This window comes from Mauremys reevesii, linkage group 3, assembly GCF_016161935.1.
Source record: "Mauremys reevesii isolate NIE-2019 linkage group 3, ASM1616193v1, whole genome shotgun sequence".
Taxonomy (NCBI): domain Eukaryota; kingdom Metazoa; phylum Chordata; order Testudines; family Geoemydidae; genus Mauremys; species Mauremys reevesii.
In genome coordinates, this window is record NC_052625.1 from 118401000 (window position 1) to 118411688 (window position 10689).

The 10689-nt window shown below is 41.8% G+C and overlaps 1 long non-coding RNA gene across 3 annotated transcripts in view; it reads left to right on the plus strand.

Moving 5' to 3' along the window:
• The window catches only part of LOC120401471, a 335084-nt gene extending 324686 nt beyond the window's left edge, over positions 1 to 10398 (plus strand). For 2 of the 3 annotated variants that reach the window (XR_005596467.1, XR_005596468.1), the window contains one exon: positions 10187 to 10398. This is a non-coding gene — a long non-coding RNA (uncharacterized LOC120401471). Of the gene's footprint in view, positions 1 to 5392; positions 5754 to 10186 lie in introns of those variants that run through there. The other variant, XR_005596466.1, reaches the window with a different exon arrangement.
• The last annotated feature ends 291 nt before the right edge of the window (positions 10399 to 10689 follow it).

Genomic DNA, 10689 nt, shown 5'->3' on the forward strand with positions numbered 1-10689 from the left:
AAGAAATTAAAGCAGATCATACCTCTTACAGGCAAATGCTTTAACTTGTTCTAGGAAGAAATATAGTTCCTTAAATACATATTTACTTCATTTGTAGCAAGTTTGGTAGCAAACACCCCACAATAAAATGAGGCTTAAGATCACAAGTCTGAACTAAATGCACTTTTTTTGCTATCATGGTTGTTAATTTCAAGTTCAAATTTTAAAAAAAGGATCAGCCAAAATGAGTGTTGCCAATGGCTGTTAGGACTTCTACAAAGACTGCAGAGAGACAGAAACTGCATAGATAGGGAAGTTGGCACCTCTGTTGATGTCCCCAAATTGGATAATCTTTGGCAGAAAGCCCTTCTTGTTCAACAACTACCAGATTTACAGCTAATCCAGTTTCAGGTCTTGAGTACAATCTATTATGCAAAATCAAGGCTCTTTCATATGTGGGTGATGAACTGCTTGCAACTTTTTCAGCTTAAAATACATTGTCTGAAAATTCATTAAAATACCCAGTTAAGGGAAGTTTTATGGTGAGAGATCTTTCAGCCCATGTTGTACATGTCTATTCCTGACTGAATAAAAAAAGATAGATTTCTTTACGCTGCCTTCATTTTATTCTCATTCTTAAGGAAAACTCTATAGTTGGTGTGACTCTGAGTTTTTATTCATTTCTTATCATATATTACCTTTCCCACTGGCTAAATATTAATTATGCAATATTATGTGGGTGACCTTTAGTTAACAAACTTTTAATATTGGGTCAGATACAGATTATAACATATTGTACTTTCACTGTATATGTCACTTGTGTGAAGTGTGACCGTGATCCTTTTAAAAAATATCTTCTCTTTCTATAAGCTCTTTCCTTTAAAAATGTGGGAAACCTGCAGTGTTTGGGAGTTTTGTGAAACATGTTAGGAAATGTTCTAGAATGTCACTGAATTTATGACAGGTTTCAGAGTAGCAGCCGTGTTAGTCTGTATCCGCAAAAAAAACAGGAGTACTTGTGGCACCTTAAAGACTAACAAATTTATTTAAGCATGAGCTTTCGTGAGCTAAAGCTCACTTCTTCGGATGCATAGAATGGAACACACAGACAGGAGATATTTATACATACAGAGAACATGAAAAGGTGGAAGTATGCATACCAACAGGCAGAGTCTAATCAATTGAGATGAGCTATCGTTAGCAGGAGGAAAAAAACTTTTAGAAGTGATAATTAAGATGGCCCATAGAAGGTGTGAGGAGAACTTAACATAGGGAAATAGATTCAATTGGTGTAATGACCCAACCATTCCCAGTCTTTGTTTAAACCACAGTTAATTGTATCTAGTTTGCATATTAATTCAAGTTCAGCAGTCTCTCTTTGGAGTCTGTTTTTGAAGTTTTTTTGTTGCAAAATTGCCACCTTCAAGTCTGTCACTGAGTGGTTAGAAAGGTTGAAGTGTTCTCCCACTGGTTTTTGAATGTTATGATTCCTGATGTCAGATTTGTGTCCATTTATTCTTTTGCGTAGAGACTGTCCGGTTTGGCCAATGTACATGGCAGAGGGCATTGCTGGCACATGATGGCATATATCACGTTGGTAGATGTGCAGGTGTACGAGCCCCTGATGGTGTGTCTGATGTGATTAGGTCCTGTGATGGTGTCACTTGAATGGATATGTGGACAGAGCTGGCATCGGGCTTTATTGCAAGGATAGGTTCCTGGGTTAGTGTTTATGTTGTATGGTGTGCGGTTGCTGGTGAGTATTTGCTTCAGGTTGGGAGGCTGTCTATAAGCGAGGACTGGCCTGTCTCCCAAGATCTGTGAGAGTGAGGGATCATCTTTAAGGATAGGTTGTAAATCTTTGATGATGCGCTGGAGAGGTTTTAGTTGGGGGCTGTAGGTAATGGCTAGTGGTGTTCTGTTATTTTCTTTTTTAGGCCTGTCCTGTAGTAGGTGGCTTCTGGGTACTCTTCTGGCTCTGTCAATCTGTTTTTTCACTTCAGCAGGTGGGTATTGTAGGTTTAAGAATGCTTGATAGAGATCTTGTAGGTGTTTATCTCTGTCCGAGGGATTGGAGCAAATACGGTTGTATCTTGGTTGGGTCATTACACCAATTGAATCTATTTCCCTATGTTAAGTTCTCCTCACACCTTCTATGGGCCATCTTAATTATCACTTCTAAAAGTTTTTTTCCTCCTGCTAACGATAGCTCATCTCAATTGATTAGACTCTGCCTGTTGGTATGCATACTTCCACCTTTTCATGTTCTCTGTATGTATAAATATCTCCTGTCTGACTGAATTTATGGGAACTTTTTTCAAATGAAAATGTCTTTGAATGTAATTATAAATTTATTGATTTTTTTAAACCAAATACATTGTTTACACACATGCCATGAGAAACTAAATACCATTTGGTTAATGGCATTGCTGATAATTTAAAAATTTTCTCTCCAGCTGTCTCTACCTTTTGTGCATGCTCACATGCATGCACACACGTATTCACATACAGCCGTCCCAACCCCCCACTCCACACAAATACAATTTTAGCAACCTTCCTGGAACTTGGAGGGAGGACCATAAATTGTAGGAGGGAAGAGTATGGAGGAGGTATGGAAGTTAGATTGTATACTTGTGATTTAAATGCTAGTTGCAGCCCTTCTGTAAATAATTCTCGTAACAAAGAGCCAGTTTAGTTTTACAGACATGGAGTCCTCATGTTATTATCCAACATGCAGTACATGAAAAACATTTCCACCCTCAAGGTCAGTCTCTCCTTGTCAGCAGTCATACTATTTCTTCCAAATGACAGGCCCTTTCCCTCTCATTTCCCAATCCTTTTTTGATCTCAGCACCTAAGATTTCTCTGGGCTGGTCTACAAAAAGACACCTCCCTGAGCAACATAAGTTACATTGACCTAAGCGCTGTCCACCTCAGCACTATGTCGGTGGGAGTTGCTCTTCCACTGACATAGCTTCTGCCTCTTGCAGAGGTGGAGTACTTATGCTCACAAGAGACTGCTCTTCCCCAGATACGCCACAGCGGCGCAGCTGGCCCGATGTAGCACTGTTGTGTAGACTTGCCCTCTGTCTCAGCTGCTGAACTAGTCCAATTTACTCTTCAGGACATCTCCTTCTGTTAGTAGTCTGCCATTTTTCTACCTCTCTATTCCAGGATCCCCTCTCTTTTTTTCATTTGCTTCTTTCTCTATTGAAGCCTCTCCCTTTTTTCATGTTGTTGGCTTCATTGGTTGAATTCTCTAGGCCTCCTTCTCCCCAACAAGAGACCTCAACCTCTAATGATGCAATTTGTGCATGTTGCTGACCCTTGTAAAAATAGGTATCATTTGATAAGTATAGGACTTACTATAGAGATGAGATTATGCAATGGTGGTATGGGAGTGACTATGCTATACCTATGGTCAACTTCTGAGCATGCCCAATGTGAAGTAGATGTTTCCAGAAGCCTGAGCACAGTCAGGCTAAGCAGTGTGATTGCAGCTAAATAAAAGCGCTGTAACTGTCACTCAGTCATATGGGACATAACTTTCAGGCTCTTACTCTCCACTTGTGCATATGCAGAATTGCACAAACAAATATATGTGCTTACACCCGGCACCACAAACATTTGCATGCAAACTACTGTTTAATATCTGTATTAGAATTTGCATTATACAATTTAGTAGGACAAAGAGAATTTGTACACCAATATCCAAGACTTATGCATTTGCGGGTGTTAGAACTATAAACTTTGTTTACATCTGTCTAGGTTCAGGTATGTGAGAGGGAACAATTTTGTGCACACACACAATTGAAGGCCAAAAGACATCTGGCTGCAAATTTTGTTCTTAATATTTCAGCATTAACACAATTTCTGTTACTTACACAAACTTAACTGATGACTAAATTTGGGCATGTAAAGACATTAACCAACTGCAAAACACTTTAAAAGATCTTCTAATTGCATGCTGGCTAGAAATGGTAACATGTATTTTGTATTACTAAGCAGCCTGTCTTTTTTCATCTCTCGATGTCCTTTGGAATTGGATAAACTAGTCCATTATGTTGACTTATGAGAGCCCACTTAAAACAGTGAACAAAGATCAATCTCATGTCAAAACAAGTCAAGACACTGCTCATCTCTAATAGATTTACCTAGTATGGACTATTTTGTGAACATTGGTTGCTTCATGTATATATTCTCTTAACTCTACTTAGTAACAAGCAACAGTGTTTACAGTTTTGTTCTACAGAGGAAACCTCCTTAAAGTGAAATAACATTTTTCCACACAACATATTTACTGTTAGCTGAGGTTCACTTTTACAGTGCATTCCAATATTGCAGTTCCAATAACAATTGGGAATTTTATTTTACTTCATTGTAAACTGCAGCTGGGCCTAACCACAACCCTGAATACCCCGGAACTTTGGGTAGCGAAATGGAGGGGAGAAGCAGCATCCAGATTTTGATACAAAGTCTGTGGTTTTGGCCCAACTTTACTATAAAACAAGTCTGAATATATCTGAGTTCACAATGAGCAGGCTCTGCTGTATTTTTACATCTCAGGCAAGCATAGATGGTAGATCGCATGTGCTCTTTACATGACTGACAAATTTCCCCAGCATTCTCCCTTCACTTATACCAATGTAGCTCCACTAATTTCAGTGCAGTTATTGCAGAAGATCAGAATCAAGCCCAGTATATATAATGTAGGTAAAGCTAGATCCCAAAGTGACCTTTTGCACCAGCACCACATAGGCCAGCATAGAAACCAGTTTTGTGGCCCATAGGGGGATTACTGGCATCCCTCATGTCTGCTCAACCAGTGGTTCAGATCTCCTGCAGAGGGCTTAAGTGGTAAGGACTGCCTTGAGCTGGCTGTCTTCATGAGTGTTGAATTTTAACCTTAGTTCTTTGTTTCCTGGACAAGGAATGCTGTGGTGGCAGAGCATGACTCTGTAGTGACCCTAATCAAGATGGGAGTGTTGTTGTGGGTTACTGGGTGAGCTGCATGATTTAGATTGTAAGCTCCTTGGGCCAGGGACCATGTGTTAGTTTGCTTCTAGGTTTTTTTGGTTTTGCTTGCTATAAAGAGCCACGCAAACTTCTGGAGCTATACAAATGTTAAAAAATAATTCAGTCCTCCTTGGTGATAAAGATAGAGTAGCCCAATGTGGGGCTGTTGAGCGGGTGGAAGTTAAAGGAGAAAAGACAAGATCTGGAGGGACATCCCCAAATAGCTAAACATATAAAGCAGAGGCTCTATATAATTCACAGTTTCTGTTATTAACATTTTGTTATTAAAAGTGCTACATTTCACTCTATTAAGTGACATTCACTTCCCCAAATGTTCACAGCATCAAATAAATTGTTACACTTCATTCATTTCTTGTGCATATTCTTATTTTAACAGTATGGTGCCTGATTTCACAAACACATTCCCTCCTTGGAGATCTATCACCTGAAGGCATTCATGAAACTTCTGTCAAAATTTCCCCCTCCTGCAAGTTGATTGCAGAAGAAAAACCTCCAACTGCAATAGAATGACTGTTCCTTTGTTAGAGAAGAACTACTGTATGATGTAATCTGTTTCCTTCAGTTTCTGGTGTAACCCACCCAGTGCCTGGTCCCATTTGTTAAGATTTCGAGGGGATTTGATGGAATGAGATCAAGAGTAAGGAGTCACATCATGTGTAGCAGTCTGAGGAACTTGGCAAGGAGTTTGTACCTAATTGAGACGCTTTGCTGGTTGAAGTGTCCTGGCTTCTTGCCCAATCGTCGGATTCCTTAGAGCAATCAATAAGGTCATTAGTGTGCAGGCTTAATACCAAGTGACCTTGGACTACCTTTTTTTTCCTGGGAGTAAAAAAATCACCTGGGCACTATAGCATGGGAAAGTGACACTTTAATCCTGCTGTTTTTCATTCCTTTGCCTTTGGCCTGGGTCATGCACTTTCACAGACGACTGACTGACCTGTAAATGGAGATTAAATAATTTCTTTAACAAATTCATTGGCCGGTTGGGCTTACTGTTTGCTACATTATAAATAAGGGCATTGCTGACTTCAGAAATACTGAAGTCTGACTTCAATTACTTTTTTCACTGGGACTGAGGTCCTGTAAAAAAGAATCAAACCTAAAATTCTCACAGCGGTATGAGTACCTTGAAATAAATCTCAACTGTCAGTGAATTTTGATCACAGCCTTTTTGATTTTTCCCCCCATTTCTGCCAATATACTCATCCACATCTCAAAGCACTTTACAAAGTTAGCATAGGCTAACTACAGACTATCATACGTTTACTAGCATAGACAGAGCATAGAGTAATTTTGTGCAACTCTTAACGCTGCATCCCGTGTTTGGCTACCACGGTGGTAGGGAGTGGCATCATTTCAGAAAGTGTTTAGGGGGCAGGGAGCAAAGTTCTGTCAGCGTCCCCGCTTCTGCCTCTCCACTGAGGCCATGGCTGCTCTTGACGGTTAGTGGTCTGGTCCCATGCTGGAGGGGAGCAGAGAGGTGGCATGCCTGTCCTATCCCAGACAGTGTGTGTGGAGGGTGGGGGGTTGCGGGCATGGGATTTGGCCCAGCTGCACCTAGATCATTATAAAGGGGTGGCCAGGCCAAATTTCAGTGAGTGGTGTTGCAGCCTGGTGTGCTTAACCCTCTTTTGCAGTCTTTTAGGTGTCCAGTAGCAGTAGCTGTGGGAGGGGTGTATCTCACCAATGGCGGGCCCAGGGCAGGGATCAGAGCCCCATTCTCCCTGTGCTCAGCTCTGGCTTAGGCTGCCACTGCTGCTTTCTGTCTGGTAGGTGGGGCGTGGGGGCGGCGCTGACAATGCAGTGGTTAGGAGATCTGGCCTGGCCAGCCCCAAAGTGGCCCCAGGGAAGACACCACAGGACTGGCTGGTGAGGAACTATGAAAAGCCTGGGGGACAAACCAAATAATACCGCCCCGTAATAGGTGTATTAGAAACACTTAAGACAAGTAGTAAAACTTACTTAACTTGGCCAAAACTGTGAGCCATTTATTTTTCCTCCTACTCTCCATTTTCCTTATTCTTTGTCACTGCTGACAACATCAGTATTCTCCTTGTCCCCCTGGCTTATAACTGGGGCATCTTTTCAATCTTTTTTGTGATGCTCCCCAGGGGTAGCACCTCACTACTACCTTTCCTTGGTGCAGTGGTTCCCAAACTTTAACAACCTGTGAACCCCTTTCACTAAAATGTCAAGTCTTGGGAACCCCCTCCTAAAAAAGAATATTTCCAGGTATTTTCTCCTTTATCTGAGTATAAATTATAAAAGCAGTGATCTTGGAAATATAAAATTGTTTTATGATGCTTATTACACACTATTTATTATTTATCATTACAGTATTTTTATTACATTATGAAAATGGCAACACTCTTCCAAGATCTCACTTTCGTATCTTGTATTCAGGGGCGGCTCCAGGCACCAGCACCCCAAGCGCATGCTTGGGGCGGCAAGCCATGGGGGGCGCTCTGCCGGTCGCCATGAGGGCGGCAGTTAGGCTGCCTTCGGCGGCATGCCTGTGGAGGGTCCGCTGGTCCCGCAGCTTCGGCGGATCTCCCGCAGGCTGCCACCGAATTCACGGGACCGGGACCTCCCGCAGGCAAGCCACTGAAGGCAGCCTGCCTGCCGTGCTTGGGGCAGCAAAATGCCTACAGCCGCCCCTGCTTGTATCACTTTGAATAAGCCTCAAAGAATCCTGTGGCACCTTATAGACTAACAGACGTTTTGCAGCATGAGCCACTGCTTGCATCCAAAGAAGTGGGTATTCACCCACAAAAGCTCATGCTGCAAAACATCTGTTAGTCTATAAGGTGCCACAGGATTCTTTGCTGCTTCTACAGAACCAGACTAACACGGCTACCCCTCTGATATTTGAATAAGCCTGTTATAAGACAAGGCTCCTATGTTTCATCAAGGAGTATCAGATGTGAAACAGCATGAAAGTATTTAAGAAGCCAACTCAAAGAGTTCCTCCTACACAAGCATTCAAATCTTGAGCAGTCCAGGCAAACAACACACGTTAAAACAAAGCTTAAACTTGTTCTTCTTAATAATTTTAAAAACAATACTAGCTGCCTATTTAATTTTAAAAAACAGCAACAAATATCCACCGCCTTTTCCATTGCTTATAGGGAGTCTTGAAGTTTTAATCTCCTCAGTGTGATAGATTTGCTTGCTATGATCTGCTTAGCTCTTGGAAGTTCAGGGGCTCCGGGCTGCTGGCCCCATGCTGCCCAGGGTCCCTAGGGACAGCTCTGTCCGCCATTAGGGAATTTTTTCCCGAGAACCCCCTGTAACATTTTGCAAACCCCCAGGGGTTCACGAATCCCAGTTTGGGAACCACTGCCTTAGTGTGAAGGAGTCTTGTCTGTTCTCGCTGTGGCACTGCCTTCCAGGCCTCCACACGCCTTGCTCCCTCTGTGCAGGTTAGTGAATGGCACCCACCATCCCCCGAACCCTCTCCAAGCATTCCCTATAGCATCCAGCCTCTTGTCCATTCAACAGTCACAGAAATACCAGGCCTGCTGTCCCCAAAGGAACACTGCCCAAGAGCTTGTAAGATTCAGCTCAGATCCACCACTTTGCTTAACACCATAGCACTGAGATATATTTATAGTGAAAACAACAACAAGTTTATTATTAAAGTCTAGAAATTCAAGAGATAGTGATCAAGGATATTGGGAACAATGATTACATATAAAACAAAATTATAACACACTCTACGGAGCATAAACTTAAGCCAGAGGTTAACCTCCTGTCTAAAGAAGTGTATCTCATCCAAAGTCCTCTTCAGCATTTTCAACCAAGGTTGGCTGAGATCCCATTTTCATAAATGCTGTCTGTTTACTTCCGCAATGCAGGATGCCAGGGTGTCTTCGTTGCCTTCTAGCTATACCTCCAAAGTTCATTGTCTTTGCTCATAGACAGGATAAACTTCCATGATTTATTTTTTTCCAAGGTGCATCCTTCCTGTTGATTTCACATCTGTTTATAAACATCTCACTTGGTATGTGAATGGGCATCCGTTATTAGCTTACAGTGCTTAGTTTACATCCCGACAGAAAGAGAGGTGAATAATTATCTCTTTTATCACAGAAAACCTGGTTTTCACCTCTGCTGGTGACAAATACTTGATACAGACTCTAAGAACTTATCTTCAGTATAAATATCTAACTTCTGATATAGTACCTGAACATACATTTCACAGTGATATTTATAGCCAGTGTAACCCCAGCTTTCAGTTGAGATTTCACCTGTCATTTTTTTGGTGAACCAGAATGTACATTCCAGAATCAGGATATTCCCCTTGCTAGCTGTCATTAAGAGATTCTTGGGTCACAGCTCTTTCTTTTACCGATCTTAAGTACTTATATAACTCCCCTCCCATAATTCCAGTCTGAGAAACTTAAAGAGCAAATCTTTAATGTATTTATCCTCACAACATCCCTGTGAGGTAGGGAAGTATCATTATCCCCATTTTACAGATGGGAAACCGAGTCTGTGATGGACTAGGGAATTGAATCCAGCTGGCCTGCCCCTCAGGCTAGTAGCCTAATCACTGACCAGCCTTTCCTCAACCTTACAGCCAGACTTTATTCAAACCTTGCAATCTTTTCCCTAGACAACATTTCAAAAACCTGACTTTCTTTGCTACTCCAGCAACCATCTCCTATTCTGAATGCTGCAACCTCTGGCCTCTATCATGCATTGCCCTTAAACAGTCTGTACAAAACATGACCACTAATAAATATCTCCCTTACTCAACAATCTGACCATGTCAGCCTCTCTTTGAATCCCTCCATTGGCATACCTTTTTTTCTAGCATATCATGTTTATACTTCTTGTCCTGGCCTTCAAGGCCCTTGTCTCAGAGTGAGCTGGGTTTTTAAGAGACATTCAGGCCCAGCCAGCCGCTGTGAGCACAGGCTCTGACATTCCAATGTGCCGAGGGGTGCTCGACACCTGGCTCTGCCCCAAGCCCTGCCCTCCCCCCTCCCCGCAAGGCCCCTGTGTCTGTGAGGATATGTCCCTTTAATAGCTGTACCCAGCTAAGCTGAATAGATACACTAGGGGAGCTGCAAGGAGTTCTGATATAGCCATCCAAGCAGTAACACTAGACTCTGAGTTGCTGAGCTGAATCTATACTAAATGATTTATTTTGATCTTCCTAAAGTCCTGACTGAGTGTCCTTACACCGAACCCACAAACACCATATGGTACTAGGAGAGGACGGATAAAAGAGATGGAAGAAGAGAATACAGGACAAAAGAGGTGTAGAAAATAGAACAGCTGAGAGCGCCACCAGAGTTAAAGTTATCTGGCAATGCAGCAGATAATAGGAAGAGATTTCAACAGAGATTTCAGCCTGTACATGAAAGTGAGCAGCTTGGTTGAAAAAGAAAATGATCAGAAGATATTTATTTAAAAATATTGCAGGGCCGGAAGCAATAGATGTTTATAACAGTCTGCAGTTCAGTCAGGCAGAACAAGCCTGCTTTAAGACAGTTATGCATAAGTTTGAAGACTACTGTACACCCAAGACAAATTACATTTTTGAAAGATATAAATTTCACATGAGAACTCAGAGAGAAGGAGAACTGTTTGAAAAATGTATGTTGGATTTCAAACTATTGAGCCAAATGTAATTAGGAACAGCTCACAGATTCAATAATCAGA